The following is a 23,839-nucleotide window of genomic DNA, read 5'->3' as shown; positions in this document are numbered from 1 at the left end:
ATTTTGCCTTTGACTTGTTATTCTGAAGAATGTTAAAGCTGTTTAAAACAACATTTATTTGAGTTATCATTTAGCTTTCTGCGAAATTTGAGCAATGAACTGTGTAACAACACAGTATGAATAAATAGAGAACAAATACATAATTTCTGATAAAGCCTATTTCAACACATCCTTAATTGTTAATTGGGCTTTCCTGGAAAGCAGAGATAATTATGCTATTATTACTGTTTTTTTCCCCCATTTCTTAATATGTCTTCTTTGCTGAATGACCTGCCTGAGAGAATATTTAAGCCAAGGAAAGAGAAGTATAGAGATTAGGGATGGCTGCATTATTGAATTGTGAATCATTTCAAGAGCATTAAGAGGTACTGAATAAAGAATTCCTTCTAGAAACAACTCACATACCTTGAGTGGACTTTTTTTTAATGGAATAAAAGAAGACAATCCTAGAAGCATTACTTCAACTGTATGGTTGGTACCAGAAAGATTGACTTCATGTAGGTCACCAGGTAGGAAAAGTAATGATTCACTCTTTAGTCAGCACACAATAAGTAGCAAAGAAAATACTTCATTAATGCCCATGGTTTTAAAGAATGCCACTCTACTTTAAACCAGGCATCCAAGGATAAAAACACGTTGGAGATTAAGGACCTTCATATTCACAAATCCAGTAGAAACTTTTTGTCTCAATTTGATTTGATCATTCTGCTACGTCTGAACCTTTCATTATCCCACCGAGGACTAACCCATAAGATCTTGTCATACTATTAAGGTAATGCCTACTGAACACATACCAAGAGCTCATTCTATCCCGACAATGACCATGAGATACATAATGTTCCTATTTTACAGATTAAAAGCCATACCACAAATGAGGCTGTGATATTGATTAAAGCAACTAAATACCTGTTTATTGGTGAATTAACTGCCCATTTGCTTTGTGAAGGCAGGCACAGCAAACTGGCCAGTAAGGTGAGCAAAACTGCCGATCACTTTACATTAGTGCAGAGTAGATGGGCTAATCTCCAGGTTTAGATTTATAAATGGTGCCTTAGCCAGCTGAACTAACTTTAATATATCTTCAGCAAAATCTAATGACAAAAAAATTCCACCTTAATATCAAATTATAGAGCTGTCCATGAAGTAAAGAATTGCAAGGGAAAATGTCAAAGATGAACTTCTTAAAATTTGAGAAGTAAAAACTTGAATTTGTGGTTGTAAAAATCACTCATGTTGGAAATTTAGTATTTAACAGGACATTCTTCACACATCTTACAATTTTACATGACATCAGAATAATAATCAGAAGACAAATGGGATAATTTAGTATCACTCAGAAGTGTCTTGATAATTAACTAATAACAGCTTTTTACAGTCCATTGAGAATTGCATTACTAGATTTATTTCACAGAGTCTGCTATGGGTAACTTATTTAACAACTCTAATCATCTGAATGGAACTGGATTAATCTGCATTCTCAGAAGCAAAAGGGGAAAAAACAGTAGCAAAAATTAGCTAAAGCTTCAACCCAAGCATGTTGAAATATGTCAAATTAAACAGCCTCAAAATATGCAACCATGTGCAACTATTTCACATGATGCCTTGGTTAATAAAAATCTCTCCCCCAGGAAATACCTTTTCATTGTCTAAGGTTCAAATACAAGAAGGAATAAGCAAGAATTAAAGCATTGCTATAAAACTCAACAACAAAATGAAAACGTTGTTTTACCTATCTCAATTTCCCTTGCTTTTGCTTTCTCTATTTTCAAAGGTGATTTAATGAAAAAAAAAAAAAAGATGATTTAACAGTAATTACTGGGAGTAAAATTTTCTTCTGTGATATTTTCATTAACATGACTGCCCCTTCTTTATTTATACAAGTTTGAAGAATCTCAAATTTTAGTTGTCTGTTGACAAATTGGAAGGTAACAGTGGGGGAATTGAGAAGGAAATGGCTCTAACATTTACTGAGTGTCATCACCAAGAACTGTGCTAAGTACCAGAGAAGCATAAATAAATCAGACACCATTTTAGCATTTAAGGTTTTCCAAAAAGCTTAAAGGACTTCAGTTCTTCTGGTAAGTGATGCCTCTCACTCCAGTTACAAGCAAGTTCTGTACTGTAATGGCATAGTTGTGATCAGCTTTTTCTTGTTATTACCATAGAGGTAGTAACAGAAAGCTTTGATTTTAACCATGAAGTGGTATTTTCTAGAGTAAGAATAACATGAAAAGACAGATAATGCTTGGATAATGATAATTAAGTTGTTAACTGCTAAACCATAAACCCTAAATGAACAATGAGGCTGGTACTGAACTGCTTTATTTCTCCACATTCATCTGTTCTTAGGTCTGTCCTAATCTCTCCCCTCCAGTCAGACTACTCTTGGTCTCCATGCACCAGGTTCTTCCTAATCTCTAAACCTTTGTTCACTCTGCTTTCTGACTGGAATGCTCTCTACTCCAGGTCTATCGGGTGAACTCTACTCATCTTTCAAGACTCAGCTTAAGAGCAAACAATGCTACAACACTTTTCCTTCTCCTGCTCCTTCCAGTTTAGGAGTAAAAAAAATATTCGTTTAGTGTTCTAGCTGAATCTCAACTTTATCTCAATTATCCATTCATTCACTTATTCATCCAATCAATCATTCACTCACTCATTCAAGATACACTTATCAATCCATTACATTTTGCCATGGTAATAAAGTTTTAAACAATGTCTAATAACTAATGAATATGCTTATAATAAAATGTCAGGTAAAAAAATTGTTAGAGTTTAACATATGCTGTACAAAATTAATGATAAAAAGTACAGGACAGATACATGCACCTGGGGGAAATGAAGGAGATTAATGAAAGACAACAAAGTACTATAGTCAGAGTCTGGTGGGTGGGATTTCTATTGAATTTTACTTTCTTCTTTATACATAGCTGCACTTTCACAAATAAAATGTCAAAGACTAAAAGGTAAATATCTATTATGGGGTGATTTTGATATATTAAATAAGAAAAAAATAATTATTGCAGTAATGAGGTTGAGAACTGAGAAAGGAGTAAACTACAGCAGCTTGGTATAATTGCCTAAGGAGTATTTAATTTATTTATACATTAGCATTCACCAAAGTGTGTTTTCTGTAGTCCCAGTCCCATGAAATTCTCATGGGGAGACACACACTAGAACAAAGAAAGAGATGTAAAAACAAAACAAAACTCTAGATACTATTTCACCCTCTTTGAGACTAGCAACATAGTTATTTTTTTAAAGATTTATTTATTCATGAGAGACACAGAGAGAGAGTGAGTGAAAGAGAGAGAGATTGAGAGAGAGAGAGAGTAAAGACAGAGAGAGAGAGAGGGGCAGAGACACAGGCAGAGGGAGAAATAGGCCCCATGCAGGGAGCCCGACGTGGGACTCAATCCCGGGACTCCAGGATCACCCCCTGGGCCGAAGTCAGGTGCTAAACTGCTAAGCCACCCAGGGTTCCCCAGTTATTATGTTTAAGGCTCTAATAAGTCCTGTGTTTAAGAAACTTGTTTAAATTTTTTTAACCAACATCTCCCAAATGTATTTGGCTTAAAGCGTTTTAAATGCAATTGGCATTAATACTCTGTGGAATACACTTTAGGAAATGCCACTGTAGGCAATCAGATCAATAGTTTTTAAGTTATTTTTTTTTTTTTACTTTAAAATATCCCCAAAGTAAAAGCCCCATAAGAAAAGTAAAATATAATGACAATTATTTTCTAAACAATGTGAAACTTCCCAAACTCACCTTCCATTATTCCTGATGAATTCCTGAAAGTATTAGCATGCATGTTCAACAAACAAGGATATTCTCTAACATAACCCTTATAGAGCATCAAAATAAGTAAATTAAAATGGATACAATAGGGGATCCCTGGGTGGCTCAGCAGTTTAGCACCTGCCTTTGGCCCAGGACATAATCCTGGAGTCCCAGGATCGAGTCCCACATCGGGCTCCCTGCATGGAGCCTGCTTTTCCCTCTGCCTGTGTCTCTGCCCCCGCCCCCTCTCATGAATAAATAAATATTTTTTAAAAATAAAATAAAATGGATACAATAATTCAAAGTAATTTTTAGCTTTCAAGTTTGCCACTTAGCTTAAAAATGTTCTCTGTAGCAATGGGTTTTAGCTAAGAATTATTTGATTCATTTAGTTGTCTTTAGCCACCATTAGTCCAGAACAATTGCCTTGACTTTCATGACCTTGACAATTTTGAAGATTACAGGGCACATATTTTTAGAATACCCCTCATATGGGCTGCCTGATGCTTCCTCATGATTAAATTCAGATTATACATTGTTTGCAGAAAAAATTACAGAAGTGATCCTATGTTCTTTTCATTGTAGTCTACAAGTTGTCACACAATTTCAGTCTGTCGCATTACAGGGTAGATTCACTTTGATCACTTGATCACTGAAGTCTATCACGCTTCATCTACTGTAATGTTACTCTTTTATTCGGTTTCTAATTAAGAAGTCATTTGTCGGATGGTATTTTGAACTGGGTAAAAACAGTTGACCCGTGAACAACACAAGTTTGAACTGCATAGGTCCACCTATGTATAGATTTTTTTTTCAGTAACTACAGTACAGAAATTTAATTTTCTCTTCCATGTGATTTTTTAACATTTTTCTCTAGCTTATTTTATTGAAAGAATATAGTTTATAATACATATGACATACAAAATGTGGATTTATGTTATTGATGAGGCTTCCCAGTCAATAGTAAGCCATTAGTAGTTAAGGTTTTGGGGAATTAAAACCTATACATGGACTTTTGAGTGCATGGGAGAGGGGGCAGAGTTTCTAATCCCTGTGTTGTTCAAGAGCCAACTGTATTCTGTTCCGCATCTGGCAAATGCACCCTAAAGATATCCCTATGATCCCCACTTTCTGCCATTCATGCCCTTGTACAGTCTTCTCTAGAGGAATAAACTGACTTGCTTCTAATCAGAATATGACAAAAGCAATGGAATGTCATTCCCATGATCATGTTGTGGTTTTGTTGGTGTTTTTGTTTTAATGTATATGACTCTGTTGCTGGCTCATTCTGGGGTCATGCTCTCCATAGCTGGCCCCAAGGAACACTAAGCCAATACTTCTACAGCCATCTGGAAATAAGTTATTCCAACAACCTAAGTCCGCAAGCAGAATCTTCCCCACTTCAACCTCCAAATGAGAACACAGCTGTGACTAACTTTATAGCCTTGCAGACAACCCAATCACTCTGTGCTCAACTCCTGACCCAAGGAAACTGAGATAATACATTTACGTTGTTTAAAAGCTGCTACATTTGTGGTAATTTATAACAGTATAAAAAAACAATACACTGACTGAACTTTCCATAAACCAATTAGTTGATTAATTTCAGTATAGACTCATATTTATTCATATTTTAGTCAATGAATTGTAATCTGAACTATCAATATTTATTTTGATGCTCAAATGCTTATAGATTTGCAAGTGACATTTATTATCATTTTGATATGTCATCACCATCAGTCTTTGAGCACTTTCTTATTTTCCGGCACAACATGATACTTTAGGCTCATCTTATATTATCCTGCCCCTAGGAATGAGCCATTTTCCTATTGAGCACTGATTCGTTAGTAGGGAATATTTAAAAGATCTATTTTCTAGATATTATTGCTACCAAGCAGAGCTAGGGATACACACACACACACATATATCCCTACATAGACTACATACATATCTATATACATTTTATTTACATAAATATATATACACCTATATTTTATTATATACATATCTATTTCAAGTCATGAGTTTGTTCACATGCTTCTATTAGTCCAACACACAGTTAATGCTAATTTTATCTTTCTAAATTTATAATTTCCATCTTTGACAATAAGGAAATTGGCATCATTACTCTTCATGTGTTATTTGTTCAACTTCCTATAGGAGAATAATGTCTGATCCCAACTAAACTACTCTTCCTCTTCTTTCACACAGATGTCCTCTTCATCTTACTTGGGCTAAGAAGTTCCACAAAAGTCTATTATCACTACTCCACCATTTAATGGACATTCCTCATCCTGCTCAGCCTTCAATATACCATGCCAGGCAGCCCTCTCATGCAAACACTCTCCACTCCCTTCTTGGGCCCTGATACCACACAGTGCTCTGCTCTTCTGTAAAGACATCTCTTCAATCTTCTTGGACTTTGATATGACATGCCAGATGTCCCCCAACATGAACAATCAGCTTGAGCTCTGATGTCCTACATTGGGCTGTATTTCCTCTTTATTCAGCTCTGACTTAATTGCTTTATGTTGGCTGTCTTCCAGTGTGACTACTTTCTTTACTACCCTCAGGCTCTAACATCTCATGCTGGGCTGCAAATAGTCTCTGAGTCTTAAACTAATATAGTCTATTAACCAAACTGACTATTAGCTCCACCATTCTAAAAGAAACAGTAGAGAGAAAGACTGATAGAGACAGAAAAAAAAAAGACACTGATACATATTTTTTAAACATACTGGTAGAAAATAGTACATTGTGTAGTATTATATAGAGGAAGAAAATCATCACAGATTCAAATGTAAAGACATACAGTTTGCTTTAGCAAAGTAATGATTTTGAATGTAGCATGTTATACATTTTCTTTTTTTTTTTAAGATTTTATTTATTTATTCGTGAGAGACACAGAGAGAGAGAGAGAGAGAGAGAGAGGCAGAGACACAGGCAGAGGGAGAAGCAGGCTCCATGCAGGGAGCCCAACGTGGGACTCTATCCTGGGTCTCCAGGATCACTCCCTGGGCCAAAGGTAGTGCTAAATTGCTGAGCCACCCAGGTTGCCCCATGTTCTACATTTTCAAGTGCCATATTCTTTATACTTTGAAATTCTAATATATATCTCTCTATATATGTATATTTTTTTCAGTTCTTCTCATGTTAACAGCTTAAGATCCTGACTAAATATTAAATGATTTATGTTTGTTAAGGTTTAAGTATGTACACTTGATTAACATTCTAAAGAGAAAAATCAACAAAAAGACACATGTGCACAAAAATAATTTCATGTAAAAGAAGATACCCTTGTATAAGTCTACAAATATGAGCACAGCCTTTTTAATCAGAATATAATTTCAAAGGACATGTGGTCTTACTCTGTCATATTAATATATTAATTTGCTAAATACTTATTAAAGTGTAAATTATGTACTTAAATCGTTAAGAAAAATAACAAAATGAATGTTCAAGTAGTTTTAAAACTTCAAATGAACTTAGGATTCACTAACAAGTGTGGCAGAATGATCAATTGAAGACTATGTTTTCCAGGAATTTATATTCTGGTCTTAGTGAGGAAGAATGTAAATAGATTATGAAACAACAGAAGACCTTTAAAAAATTGTGATAAAATAAGGAAACACAAAGAATTATCATGACCTTGAAAACATTTTTAATACTTATTTTTCAGTGAATATAAGAATGATAAAATCTAAGTGGTTTTTTTCCAAATCCCAAATATTCAATGCTACTAGAACTGAGACTAGAATAAATCTTCCTCATATATCTGGGTTCTTTTTCCTTATTTTCCAATATATCATAGAAAATTTAATAGCACATATTTTTAGGCATGAAATATCTTGAATATAGTTATTTTTATGCCAAATAAAAACACTTCACAAACAAAATGATCAAATGTTTAGTATATCATCCCAGAGCAAATAGTTTTATTCTTTTTACTGTGACTCAAATAAACTATGGAGATCTAAACTACATGGATATCTATAAAACATTTTTATACACACATATTATACATAAATTATATACATATATACACATGAACACAATATGGTTAATACACACATGAACACAATATGGTTAACACACACACACACATACTCTGAGGACAGTAAAGAACTGGCTTGCAGTGAAGCATTTAATGATAAAGGAGCACAACTTCTGCACACTCAGCATATCCCCATCTGAGATATCAATGAGGCAGAAAATTAAAAGAAATAACAGCACATGGGTCTTGCAATGTTTTCTAACCCCTTAGTACTTTGGTGCTTTCTTTCTCCTATTCTTGTTGGACAGTGTTTATTATACTATTGATATAAACATTTATCATTGAGTAAGTGAAAAAGTATAGATTCCTACTGATTTCTTGGCTACACTAACACTCACCTGGAAAGATTTATGAAGACTAATTTTTCTTTTTATAAATATGTGACATCCTGGTCTTCAAATCTGATAAGGGGAAGAACTCCTCTAATAGTCTTCTAAAGTTTTATTTATATATTTATAATAATTTATAAATCATATAATTTATAAATCATTAATATAAATAATATTTATACATTATTTATAAGTAAGTGAGTGCTCTATAAACTCTTAGCTCAATGTCAACTAGATAAAGAAAAATGGGGCAGAAAATTGAGAATTTAAAATTATTGTATGTAGGGTTAGGAGACAGGTGTTTTCTATTAAATTCAGGCTTTCTAAAACTACTATGTTAAAATAAATTCCCAGGCCAAATTCATAAGTGAAGCATTGTAAGTGGTTAGATTGAGCAAACCTAAACATACATATCTGCTGCAAATTTGTGGTTATAGACAGATATATTGAGCAAAGGATGATGATGCATGCAAATTAGCACCATTTAGAATCAGATTTTATATTTATTAAAACAAGTGCTACATTTTTATTGCTTCTTTGACTACCTTTCCTAAGTAATTTACGTAACCTAAAAGAGGTAATCCTCTTTTTTGAGGTAATCATAAAAATATAAGCCAGAGTGGCAACATTCAAGGGATAAGCTCCTTAAAAAACAATAATAAATACATTTTCTGTAAAACTTTAACAGATTGTTTCTTAATTTCTACTGCAGAGCTGAATCAGAAAACAGTACACATAGGTTTTCAATTTAATTTATAGACCTTTATCCTACACATATTAAAAAGTAGTTGATAAAGTACTATGCAGAATGTCTGATGCTGTTTTTGAAGAGTATACACACAACCCCCTGTATGTGAGTATATGTGTAATATGTAAATGTATGGAAAATATTAACTGTTTGGATAATATGTGATTGTATGGATAACATATATAAGTGAACTATAATTTAGGAAAACTGAAGTTGACCCTGGTTTTTTTATTCATTTGCTGCCAAGTTTGAAATGGTCTTAAGCTAAAAAGATATTTCACCCTTCATTGCTACTTGGAATCAGGCAAGCTAAACATACATATATATATATATATATATATATATATATATATATATTTTATGATATACTCTCATTCATGTATGACTACCATCCCCTCTGCTTACCCTCCCTGTCCAAGATAACCATTATACCAAATCCCATTATTATTGTTTCTTCTTTCTCTTTTATATATTGCATATTCCAATAATTTTTTGTAATCTTAATTTTTTTAATTCCACAAAAAGAGCATTATACTATATGTTTTCTTTTAGGACTTAACTCTGGTCATGTAAATACACACTGCTGATGAGAAGCACTCTACATGGCAAAATAAGAAACTCTGAAATCTACTTGTTTGTAAAAGCAATAAAAACACTGGTAACTTTTTCACAATTATTATTTTCAGAATTCTGGAATTTAACCAGTCTGCAACAATGCACAAAGTGTTTGTTTAAGAAAAGGAGATAAACCTGGGTAGAAATAGCCAGATCCACGGCATTTAAACTAGTTCTGTTCCTATCCCCTGTACCCCAGCTCCTCAGTACTTAGCAACAGTTTTACAACAATGGTAGCTATGGGGGAAAGCAGACTAGTAGACACTAGAGAAGAATGGGTTTGGAGCTCCCCAAACTTTATCCCCGCAGGATGGTTATTGTTATACCTCTCTGGCAGCTACCTGGAAACATCTCATTCTAAGAGCATGTCTTTAATTTTGATTCAGAGCACACTCAGTGAAAAATGTCCCATACCCAAGGCATCTGCCAAAAATAATCAGCAGCAATCATTTGCCATCACAGATGCCTAAGATGGATACAAGTTAGGTCTAAAATTTAAAGTAACTCAGGGGGAATAATAGTTCCTTAGAGGACTTCCAGTTTTTGGTTTGGCATGTAAGCAGCTTGGAAGCTCCTATTACATCTTAGGAATAAGTAAAAGCTGAACAAACTGAAAAATCAACAACTCTCCTTACATTTGTCAGAGAAAGGAAGTCATAGCTCAAAGTCCTGCCTCTAAAACTGGAGATACCAACAAGCAAATACAGAAAATCACAAAGCCAGAGGAGGAAGAGAAAAAGCAACTCCTCTACATAGGAGCAGAGATAAAAACTATATAAGATTTATTCTCAGAAAACTTGTAAGCAAGAAGAGAGTAGACTGAAATATTTAAGGTGTGAAAAGGAGTAAAACAAACAAAAAGTCACCAGCCTGGAATCCAGTACCTTGGAAATTATTCTTCAAAAAGAATAATGAATAAAAACTGTCTCAGATAAACATTAAAAAAATGAGAAATTTGTTGCTAGTAGCCCTGCCTTGCAAGAAATGTTAAAAGAAGTTCTTTTGAGTGAGATGATGATACAGGTCAGAAACTTGGATCTAAATAAAGAAAGGAAGAGCACTGAAATAGAAATGTAAAAGTAATTTTTTACTTTTTATTCTTAATTGATCTAACATATAATAATTTGTTGAATTAATAATACTAGCAATGTATTTGATTATGTATTGTCATATATAAGTGAAGTAAATTTCAGCAATGTTATGATGGACAGAAAAAAGGAATTAGGGTTATTATCATAAGGTACTTACAATACCTGTGAAGCAGCATAGTGTTATTTGAAAGTAGACTTGGTTAATTGTAAATGTATATTGCAAAATCTGGGGCAACCATTCAGTAAAAAATAAAAGGATAATTGATATGCTGAGAAAGGATTGAAAATGGAATAACACAATTAAATCACAAAAGTTAAAAAACAGAGTGGAAGACAAAAATAGAAACAAAGAATAATGGCAGCAAAAAAAAAGGGGGGGGTTGACAAATAGAAAACAGTAACAAATATAGTAGATATTAATCCAACATTATCAATAATCACTTTGAACATCAAGGTTCTAAATGTAGCAATTAAAAAACAGAGATTATCAGTGTGGGTCAAAAAACGAGATCCAACTAAATGTTGTCTTCAAGAAATCAAGTGTAATATGAAGCACATATAGATTAAAAGTAAATGGAGAAAAATAAACCGTGATAATAAAATTCAAAAGAAACTCTGAGTACACTAATTTTGGACAAAGTAGATTTCAGATGAAGAAAAGTTATTAAGAATACATAAAGGGGATCCCTGGGTGGCGCAGCGGTTTGGCGCCTGCCTTTGGCCTAGGGCGCGATCCTGGAGACCCAGGATCGAATCCCACATCGGGCTCCCGGTGCATGGAGCCTGCTTCTCCCTCTGCCTGTGTCTCTGCCTCTCTCTCTCTCTCTCTGTGACTATCATAAATACATTAAAATTTTAAAAAAAAATAATACATAAAGAAAGGCATTACATAATGATTCTCCAAGAAGATGTAACAATCCTTAACATGTGTCTAACAATAGAGCATCAACATACATGAGGTAGAAACTGATACAAGTACAAAGAGAAATAAATGAACCCACCATTATATTGAGAGATTTCAATACCCCTGAATCAGACATGGATAGAAACAGTAAGCAGAAAAACAGTGAGGACATAAGTGAACTCAACAATACCTATCAACTGAATATAATTGACATCTATAGAATACTTTATCCAACAACAAGAGAATACACGTTCTTCTGAAGTGCACATGGAACATTCATCAAGATAGACAATACTCTGGGTATAGAACATACCTTAATAAATAAAAAAAAGAAAGGAATCATACAATGTCTGCTCTTAGACTCCAATGGAATTAAACTAGAAATCAGTAACACAAATATATATGGAAAATCCCCCAAATAATTGGAGATTATACAATATATTTTTAAATAACACATGGGTGAAAAGACAGAAGTCTGAAGAAATGAAAAATTATTTTGAAATAAATGCAAACACAATTTATAAAAATTTTTGAGATGCAACAAAAGCAGTGTTTAGAAGAAAATTTGTAGCACTGAATTCATATATGATCCTCAACTTATAATGGTTTGACTTATAATTACTCGAATTTACAAAAGTGCAAAAGCAATACATATTAAATAGAAACTATTCTTCAAATTTTGAATTTTGATTACTCAGGCTAGAGATACACTGTATGATACTCTATTGTGATGCTGGGCAGCAAAGGGAGCCACAGCTTTCAGTAAGCCAAAAGGTTGTGAAGGGAAACAACTGATACACTTACAACCACTCTATGCCCATAAGACAATTTGGTACAGTATTCAATAATCTATCTGTGGTATTTAAGATATTTTTATAAAATAGGTTTTGTGTTAGATGATCTTACCCAACTATAGGCTAATGTAACATGTCCTGAGCATGTTTAAGGTAGGCTAGGCTATGATGTTCAGTATGTTGGTTGTACTAAATGAATTTTTAACTTATGACATTTTCAACTATGTAATGAGTTTATCATTGATGTAAAGAAATATAAAGAATAGAAACAAAGAACTAAAACCAATCATCTAAGCTCCTATCTTAAGAAACTAAAAGAAAGAGCAAATTAAAACCAAAGTAAGCAGAAGAAAATAAAAACTAGAGCAGAAATCAATGTAATTAAAAACAAGCAATAATCAATAGAGATATTCCACAAAACCAAAAACTATTTCTTCAAAAAGTCCAATAAAGTCAATAAGCCAAAAGCCAAAAGAAATATTATGAATAACTATATCCATGAATTTGCTAGTCTAGGTGAAATTGATCAATTAAGAAAACCATTTATAACAGTATCAAGTGAGCACACACACCCACAACCTTAAGAATAGATTAAGGAAGTAAGAGATCTTACACTGAAAACTATGGAACATTAATGAAAGAATTTGAAGAAGACACAAGTCAATGGAAAAATATCTCATATTTATGGGTTGGAAGAATTAATGTTGTTAAAATGTCCATAATACCCAAGAAATCTACAGATTCAATGCAATCTCTACCAAAATTCCAAGCATTTTTCACAGAAATAGAAAAAACAATGCTAAAATTTGTGTGGAACCACAAAGCAAAATCAAACCCAGATAGCCAAGCAATCTTGAAAAAGATCAAAGCTGGAAGTATAACATTTTTTAGTTTCATATTATGCTACAAAGTTATACCAAACAAAACAGTATGGCACTGGCATAAAAAAACATACTTATAAACCAACAGACCAGAATAGAGAGCCTTAGAAAAAACACTCATGCATATATAGTCATCTAGTCTTTAACAAAGGCACCAAGAATACACAATGGAGAATGGACAGTCCCTCAAACAGTGCTGGGAAAACTAGATAGCCACATGCAAACGAATGAAATTGGAATCTTGTCTTAACGCCATACACTAAAAAAATGAGCTCAAAATGATATAAAGCCTGAAAGCATAAAAGTCCTAGAAGAAATCTCCTTGCTATTGGTCTTGGAGATGATTTTTTAGGTTTAACACTGAAAGCTCAGGTAACAAAAGCAAAAACAAACAAAGAAGTTTCTGCATAGCAAAAGAAATAACAAAATGAAAAAGCAACCTATGGGGTAGGAGAAAATACTTCAAATCATATATCTGATAAGGGACTAATGTCCAAAGTATATAAAATACTCATATAACTCAAAAGCAAAAAACAACCTGATTTAAAAAATGGGTAAAAAAAAATGGGTGAAACACTTAAACCTCTTTTCTGTATATGAAGGACATATACAGAACAATAGCTATGTGACAATATGCTCAAGATCACTAATCATTAGGGACATGCAAATCAAAACCACAATGAGATATCACCTAACAACTATTTTTAAAGCTATTTAAAGGACAGCTATTTTTAAAAAGTCAAAAGATAGTAAATGTTGATGAGGATGTGCATTATTGGTAGGAATATAAACAGATCCAGCCACTATAAAAAACAATAGAGAGGTTCCTCAAAAAAATAAAAATAAAATAAATTTTAAAAAATTAAAAATAGAACCATCATGTGATACAGCAATTCCACTTCTAGGTATATATTAAAAGGAAGTAAAATCACTGCCTTGAAGAAATATCTGCACTCTCATGCTCATTGCATGATTAATGGAAGCCAAATGTGATACATACATGCACACACACTTACTCACTGGAATATCATTCAGCTTTAAAAGAGAAGGAAAATGCTGCCATTCCCAACAATATGAATTACCTGGAAGTTTAAAGTTAAATGAGTCAAATGCAGAAAGACAAATAGTGTGTAATATTATTGATACATGGGATCTAAAAAAGTTGAACTCATAGTAATAGAGAATAGAATGGTAGTTATGAGGGGCTGGATGTGGTGGGCGCAAGGGAGGGAATAGGGAGATGTGATCAAAAGGTAAAAATTCTTTGTTATAGGATAAACAAGCTCTAGAGAACAAATGTACATCATGGTATTACAGTTAATAACAACACATTATAAAAACTATTCTTTAAAAATGTAACTGAACAATTAAATAGATGAAGAATAGTCAACAAGTAGTGCTGAGACAATTAGTATGTATATGTACAAGAATGAAATCAGATCTCTCCCTCACATTACACACAAAATGAACTCAATGTGGATCACGTACCTAAATGTAAGAGGCATAGCTGTAAAACTATTAGTGGAAAACAGACACAAATCTCCCCTACTTTAAGTGATTTTTTTTAGATAACACACCGAAGACATAAACAATAAAATAAAAATAGATGAATTGTCTTCACCAAAATTAAATCCTTGTATATTTCAAAAGACACCATCAAGAAAGGAAAAGATAGCCTAAAGGAAAAGAATATTTGCAAAGCATGTATCTAATAAGAGATTTAGATAAGAATATCTAGAATACATAAAGAACATTTACAATTCAATAATAGTCAAATGGCTAAAATAAACATTGGCAAAGGACTTGAACAGACATTTCTCCAAATAGAGTATACAAATAGCCAACAAACACATGAAGAAATGCTTAACATTTTTAGTTTTTAGGATAACGTAAACCAAAACCATAACGAGATACCAATGCACAACTACTAGGACTCTCAACACAAAAAAGACAAAGCTTGGTGACAATGTGAAAAAATCAGATCTTCTATGTTGCTAGAGTCATTATAAAGTGGTGAAGCCATTGAGAAAAACAACCTGTCAATTCTTCAAACTATTAACATAGAGTTACATAACTCAGCAATTTCACTATAAGTATTCACCCAAGAAAATTAAAACATATGTCTGCACTAAAATTTGTACATGAATTCTCATAAAAGTATTATTTATTATGGTTAAAAGGAAAACTACCTAAATATCCATTAACTGATGAATGGATAAGAAAACATAGCAAAGTCATACAGTAGGATATTACTCAGAAATAAAAGAACTGATGTGCTACAATATGGATGAACCTTAAGACATTACAGCACATGAAAGAAGTCAGTAACAAAAGAAAAAGCATTGGATGATCCAATTTATACAAAATCTCCAGAATAGAAACCAGCAGAAAGTAGGTTAGTGGTTGCCTCAGGCTGGGAGGATGGGGGCTGGAGGGTGTGGAAGCAAAAGTAACTACTGAAGAGAATGGAGTTTCTTTTGAGGGTGATGAAATGTTCTAAAATAAGATTATGATGATGACTGTCCAATTCTGTGAATATACCAAAAAATCCCACTGAAATGTATACTTTAAAACAGTGAATTTTATGGTATGTGAATTATATTTAATGAGAGTTATAAAAACACATTGCTGAGCTTCATTCATATTGTTGCATGTAGGTGCATTCATTTATTTTAATATCTGTAAAGTATCCCATTGTGTTTTTTCACCAAACCTCTGTTGATAGGCTTTTGAACTATTTATAGGTCTTTGCTAATATTAATAGTGCTGCTGTGAGCATTCTTGGGCCTATCCTCAGCTATACACATGCAAGACTCTTTTGGGTATGCAATTAAGGTCAGAGTCCAATCAGAATAGATGAAACAGCACCAGTGATTTCAAATAGAGAGAAATTTAACAATGAGAATTAAGCTAAAAAGTTGTATGGTTTGTCTTTTAAGATTTTATTTATTTGAGAGAGTGAGCACGAGCATGGAGGAAGGGCAAAGGGAGAGGGAGCAGCAGGCTCCCTGCTCAGCAAACACAGGGCTCCATCCCAGGTCCCTGGGATCATGACCTGAGCCAAAGGCAGATGCTTAACCGACTGAGCCACCCAGATACCCCAAAAGTTGTGTTTTGGTGTTTCGTTTGCAAAGACTTTGAAATAGCTGGAGGAACAAAATGGGATTAGGTAGTATTAAACAAAAATTAGTAACTGCAGAAGCTCCCACATCCCTGGGAAGAAACAAAAGGATGGTGCTACCTTGCGCCCATGCTCACTTTGTCATTAAGCCTGCTGTTATGGGGACAGAGGTGCTAAGAAAGAATCCAGGCATCCACATCCACCTGAAGACAGCAGGGTGCTGTCACCATTACTACTTCCACCACTTTTTCTATTACTACTGCTGTTAATAATGCAACTGCCACGTCCTTGGTAGCACCCTGCCAAAGGGAAAGCAGTCATCACACAAAAGAGTGGCGTTTCTCTTCTGCTGGCCATTGGCAGAACTGAGCGGGAAGTCCGCTGGTAAGGGCGCCTGGGAAATGTAGTTTGCAAAAATCCTACCTAGCAAGAAAGAGGAAAATAAAGAAAGCAAGCATGGAAATAGGAAGCAATGGATGTTTTCCAGCACAAAGTCCTGAATGAACACTTGGCAACCTTCCACATCTTTCTATCCATATCTAATCTTCTACATAACAACGATAAAACCACATCATGCTGCTTTTGAATAAGAGAAAGCAATCAGTCTTCATACAAAGATACACACTCCCAAAATCGTCCCGAGTCCGTGACTTCTCTAGAAATGTTAATGTTAATGTGACTTAATAGTCACAATCACATGTACGTAGTCTGCAACATCAAGACAAAAGCGTGAAGTTAACCACAAACAACCTTATTTAAAATAATAGGGAAAAGGGAGAGAAGTAAAATGCCTAATATACCAAGAAAATGTATGTAATGTTGCAAGGAAAAACGTATCTATAGCTACTGTAGTCCTTGTTTCTGTAACTGACCTCAAGGCCACCATTTTTTTTATTTATCAATTTTCATCTCTCATCTTTTATTCCATATTCTATGCTTTCTTTTCCTTCAACCAGTGTTTCAGCTGGTCAAGTTGATTTTTTTTTTTGTTTTAATTTTGTTTCTTTTTGCCAAGGTTTTTAAATATTTTATTTATTTATCTGAGAGAGTAAAGAGAGAGAAGTAGGGGAGCTGGAGAGGAAGGGGAAGGGCAGAGGGAGAAGGAGAAGCAGACTCCCTTCTGAGCGGGGAGCCAGACAGGGGGCCAGATCTCAGGACCCTGGGATCACAACCTGAGCCAAAGGCTTCTTGCTACTGAGGTTTAATTTGTGAGGAGTCCTAAGTTGCTACTAACTGACTGAGTCAGCCACCCAAGTGGCCCCAGCTGGGTAAGGTTCTTAATGAAATGAATCAAACTTTCCCTGCTAAAAGAGCTAAATCCTTAGCAGAACTGGGTTCTTGCTCTGGTTTTCCTCTCAGTTGTGTATAAATTGGGATCAAACTAACCAAGGCAATAATCTCTTTGTATGATTGCTCATTAAATGGCAAGTGCAATCTCTCCTTTTAGCTCTTAGGAACCATATGTGTGTCCTCTAGTGAAAGTAAAACATTGTGGGGATTAATACCTTGGAGACTCAAATTTTTGAGGCAGCAACAGCAAAATATTTGCAACAGGGTTGTTAAATGTGAAAGTGAGAGTAGCCATTTCTGTATTCATTCTTTAATTACCAGAACTGACTGTATTCAATTCTCCAGGAAGAAGCAGCATCTGATGGGGACATTCTTCCAAATATATATATTAAAAAAAAAAGCCCAGAGATCTGAAAGGAGAAGGACTGGAAAGGCAACTGTTGATATATCCCCATAAGATTTGCTTTTTCCTATAGTCCCTTCTCAAAGCAGGGCTTCTTGCTACTGAGGTTTAATTTGTGAGGACTCCTAAGTTGCTACTAACCGTCATCCCAAGGCAACAGAAGAATCAAGGGAAGAGTTTTCTTTCCAATTTTATTATTCCTTGGCTGCAGTGGTCCTGCCCTGCTCCCAGGAAAAGTAAATCCTTACCCCACTTCACAGAGATTCATACCCACTAATTTGAAACAACTTTTATCATCCCAGTGGATCTTGCGGTTTTTCCCTATCCAGTACTTTCCCTCCTCTGTTCCTCTAGGGTTTATCTTGCTATAGCAGTCTGTGCCTGTACAGCATCTTGCTAGTAACTGGACATGACAACATGTAGAAATGTGTGATTAGTCTGTAGTGACTGCTTAACCATTGATTCATAGGTTCTTTTCCTGCTAATATGAAGTATTTAAATCGTATTATTAAACATCCTTTAAAATAAATATCCCAGGAGGAAAGCATCCAAATTCCTTGCCTTGAGAATCTGCATACACATACCTTATGTCACCACAGCTAAAAGTATATTTAAAATTGCCTTGTTGGAAACTGACAAGAGAGTTAGTTTTAATATCATAAATAAAATCAGTTCGGGGCACTTGGGTGGCTCAGTGGTTGGGCGTCTGCCTTCAGCTTAGGTCGTGAACCTGGGGGCCTGGGATCAAGTCCCACATCAGGCTCCCCGTAGGGAGCTTGCTTCTCCCTCCACCTATATCTCTGCCTCTCTTTGTGCATCTCTCATGAATAAATAAATATATATATTTAAAAATATATAAATACAGTTCATTTTCTAATTGTATCTTGTTTTTAACCAAAAGAATTGTTACACTAGGTTGAGTGCTGTTCCATTCACTAGACATGGGTTTTTAATTATTTAATAGTGTTTCCAAAATCCATAGTTTCAAAATATGAATACCTGCAATAATTGATGATAGGCCAGAAGAAGAAGAAAACAACAAGAACAAAACACACCACCAAATAAACAACCAGGAAATTTGAAATAAAAGAAAAAAAGAAAGAAAATCAACAAAAGTGTGATTCAAGTAAATTTACACTAAGATTGGAATTTCCAAAGAAGATTTCCAAACATTTTATTTTTTAAAAAGTACACAGGAGTCTCAAGTCTCTTTGAAATACTTTCAGTGGTATCGTTAGTGATTTTCTTAGGATTTTTATTTTATTCTGAAATACTTGTAGATCCATGTGCAATTATAAGAAATAATATAGACTAACCCTATATACTCTTTACTCAATTTACTGCAATGGTAATAACCTTCAAAAAATAGTACAATATAAAAACCAGTATATTGCCAGTGGTACAGTCAAGATGCAGAACATTTCCATTACCACAAGGATCCATCATGTTGACGGGTTATAGCTATACACCCTCTTCCTTCCTTCCTTAAGCCAAGGAATTTGGCATTGAAATAGAATCACATGGTATATAATCTTTTGTGATTGGCTTTTTTTTTTTTTCAGTCAATTTTGGCCGTTCTCATTAGTTAAGGACAGTTCTTTGGGGTAAGCTAATGTGTTGGCAGCCCACACTCCCAGAGCTAGAAGACAGATGTACTTGTTTTATAAATAGGTGGGCATGACAGCACCTACTATATCCATCACAACTATAGCGACTGAGGAAATGGAAGGCAGAAGGTTTAAATAGCTTATCAAATTCTTTCTACTAGTAAGTGGAGGATCTAATATTTGAAGGTCACCTAAGAGACTGGCAAGTGGATCCAGAGTCTACAGCCTGACACTGAACCACTATGATATCCTGACTCATCACCAACATACAGACATTTAGGTCTACCAATCCATCAACTGCATCAAAAATGACCCAAATGATTTCCAAAGAAAACACATTTTTATAAACTCAGAGTGTTCGTTTTCTATCACTGCTTTTTCAAAGCACCAAAACCTTAATGTCTTGACAATACAAGTTTATGTTTTATAAGTCAGAAGGTTAGCATGGATCTCACCGGGCTAAAATCAAGGTGTCAACAGAGTTGCATTCCTTGGCCGAGGAGGAAGTTACATAAATACAGCCAAATTTGACAAATAGTATGATTTTGGCTAAAGAAATGATGAGAGCCTCACTCTTATGACTGTGAGACTGTACGATTAATATTTCTATTTTCATCTTCAAATAGAGATAACACAAAACAGAACAAAACCTTATTGATAGAAAATTAGGTTTTATAAGTGTAAATATCTGACACAAAATTATGCTATGTAATTAACCAGGAATATCAAGAGACTGTAAAGCAGAATCTAGGGGCTCTTGAGGCTCTTGTAACCCAAGTTACAATTCTTCACAACTTGTTTCGTCGATATAATGTCAAGAGATTTTGACAGTTGTTTATACATAAGTATGGCATTCTTCTCTCTTTTATTCTAGAAAGTGTCAATAAAATATGGATCCACGAAAGACCCATTGGCACATGAAATCAGAAATTTAGTATATGATTTATTCAATTTTTCATTACAAACAATAGAAATTAGAGACTAGAGCATTTATTTCCATTGAAATCATTTGCATCTAAAAGCCTTGCAGATAAGTATGAATAATGATCCTATTTCTATTTTCTCCTGTGAGCCATTATAATCCCAGTGGAAATGACACTAAGAGACATTTCCATTGAATCCTTGTCTGTTGAGATAGAGCCTTAATGGTATTAAGATGTTTCTACCTTTTAACATTTGAGTATATTATTAAGAGTCACTGAAATGCACCCTATTAGTATGTCCTTTACTAAATTTTGCACTATTACCCTCTTCACAGTAAACTATTCATTCTTGGTATTCTTTTATACATGAGGCAGAGATTCATAAAGCTGTTGTTTAAAAAGTATAGAGCAAAGATTATTAAATGAAACAAGTTTGAAGGATAAAGTGCAAAACAACTTGCTTCCTAGGAGATGCCATGGACAAAAAATAACTGAATAAAAGTTAAATAATTACATCAAAATAGATATATAATATAAATACATGATCAAGCACAACTTTTCCTATAATATACTTAAATGACTGGGCAGAAAGAGTGGGAAGAGATGTGGTCTGGCCCTGAAAAGTTCATGTCCCAAATCAATTCTATTCTAGAATATGAACGTGGAAAAATCTTCATCCAATCTTCTCTTAAGAGATTTAAGCAACACTTAAAGTATATTTCAGAATTGAAAAGAAGAAATGACAATGGATAGGAGTAATTGTCAAACAAAAATTAAAAAGCAATTTAAAACAATAATAAAAGCATTTCCATGAATAGGATACAGAATTAAAAAAAAAGAAAACTAATACAAATTGTGACTTTTGTCAGAAAAATAACCAATTACATGTAAAATAGTTTTAACACAATATCTACTACATTGTAGGAGCTTAATAATTTTAGGAATTATTTAATGAAATCATCTGATTGGGTTTCTTGAGGTTCCAACTCCTAGATCTATAAATCTAATGTGTCATTTTCCTTCTTTTCATTAAAAAAAAAAAAAAAAGGCCCAATGATAGTGCCCTTGGATTTCTACCGTGGAGAAGCACAACCACTTTATTTCCTACCCCTAACGCTAATCCCAGGTCAAACTTTAGCTTTAATCATCTTTTTTTCTGTATATTCTATCACTCATGTCCTACTGGATTTTTGGGATCATATGAGATATGCTCTCCTAGTTTCCCATCTTAAAATGTGTTCTTTAAAACTCATACCTCTTAAAAAAAAAAACATACCTCTGGATAGCAAAAAATTGGAATGACTTGTCCAATTATTTTATTACCACTCAATCTTACAATAAATCAAAATCTGCCTCTCTATCCAGGTTCCAAAACTAATCTAGCGTGGTTCTAAGTCAGTTAGGTGCATCTTCATGCACAAGCCTTTCAACTGACTGCAGCATTGTCTGATGTCATACTATTTCTGGAGCACGTTTTTTTTTATCATTAATTCTGAAGTCAAGTCTCCAGCCTACTTCTCCAGAACTCCCAACAATTCTCTTAAAGAAGAAGTCTAAATTCAGGACAGGGATATAGATCTCCAAATAGAATTTATAGCTCTTTAGCTGTGCTGGTAAAATCAGGAACAAAGGAAATCCTGAGGACTCTGAGAACCTAGTACAGACTGGAAGGCTGCCATTCTATAAGTGTAAATAGGTAATAACCAAAGTTTCATGGTGTATTAAAGTGCCTGCTAAATTTTGGAACTCTCATCTATGTATCTTCCTCAGGGGAAAAAAAAAAGTATATCACAAGAAAGAAAGGTAAAGTTTTGCATTTTTAAAGTTAGTTACTCTGCTCCAACAGGAGAAAATTAATCTTTGTTTTTATGGACCTCTCTTTAGAAAAGGAGTTGTTACCTTGGAGATTTATGATTTCTGCAAGATAATTGAGTGGGGAAAAAAATGGTGCTCAGAGGACAAGAGCTTAGAAATTACTGTTTTTTACTTGGAATAATCACCCTGCAAGTATAAAAGGTAAAAATGCTAAAGTGAAATTTCCAGTGGTAAAAATATTAAAAGGAATATTTCATTTTGAATTTTTTAAAGGTTTACTAAAGTGTAATTTACATAATAAAAATGCAACCATTGTAAATGCGCGCAGTACAGATTTTCAGTAGATTCATAGAATGTGCAACGATTACTGTTGTTTAGCTTTAGAGTGTTGTCACCATACCCAAACGCTTCGTAACACCCCTGGCTAGTGGTCAGGCAATGAATGGGCAAAGATTGTGCTCAATCACTATAGCCCATAATGCTTTCCTCCAGAGACTCATCTGCATGTGTGTTGGGGAGCACATTTCAAAGTTTGGGGAATTTTAGTATCTGCCTCAGATTTTACTGTTAAATTTCTCTGGTCCTCCACCCAACACTTACATAGTTTCCCAGTCAGTCATGGACCCATGGCAGGTTTACCCAGTCCTGATAAGGATCCTTCAGCTCCAGGATCTCCTCACTAAATTTCTGTCTGGTCCTCTAGTTGCCTCAATGGTACAGCAATCTCAAACTAGGTGAGCTATAGTTCTCCAGGTTGCTTGTTAAATTTGCTACTTTCAATGAAGATTTTACTAGACACAGATGTTTGCCCTCCATTCCAAAGCATGTCAGTTCCCTCTGAAAGCAAATCTACCAGTGTTCATGGTCAATCCTGCCCTGATAAAATTACCTTATCCACAGAGCTGTGGAGCTGATCCAGGCAAGAAGACCCCCCCACACACTCCCGTTGTTCTTATTGTTCTTACCTGGAGTTTATGAATTCGTACTTCTCAATTTGTTGCTAGCCTTTGGCCAACTTCCAAACCCCAAAATGATTGTTTGTAACAATTTGTCCAGCTTTATCCTTGTTTTTGTGGGAGATGTTTGTTTGCCAACCTCTTAAGTCCTCCATCAATCCCCTCAATTTTTTTCTTTTAAAAAGTTGACATGATATATGTAATCTTATGTAAAGAATAAATGTATAATCTAAAATATTAAAAAGGAATAGATACGAATAACTCCAGGATCCTAATGGTGCTCATGGATTCTGTATCACTATGGTCACAAGAGTTTTTTAAAAAAATTATCAGGGCACCTGGGTGGCTCAGTGGTTGAGCATCAGCCTTTGGCTCAGGTCGTGGTCCTGAGGTACTGGGATCGAGTCACACACTGGGCTCCCCACAGAGAGCCTGCTTCTCCCTCTGCCTAGGTCTCTGCCTCTCTCACTCTCTGTGCCTCATATGAATAAATAAATAAAATCTTAAAATCTTTTAATCAATTT

The sequence above is a fragment of the Canis lupus genome, chromosome 23, assembly GCF_011100685.1.
Source record: "Canis lupus familiaris isolate Mischka breed German Shepherd chromosome 23, alternate assembly UU_Cfam_GSD_1.0, whole genome shotgun sequence".
Classification (NCBI taxonomy): Eukaryota; Metazoa; Chordata; class Mammalia; order Carnivora; family Canidae; genus Canis; species Canis lupus.
Note: the sequence above shows the minus strand (reverse complement) of the source record.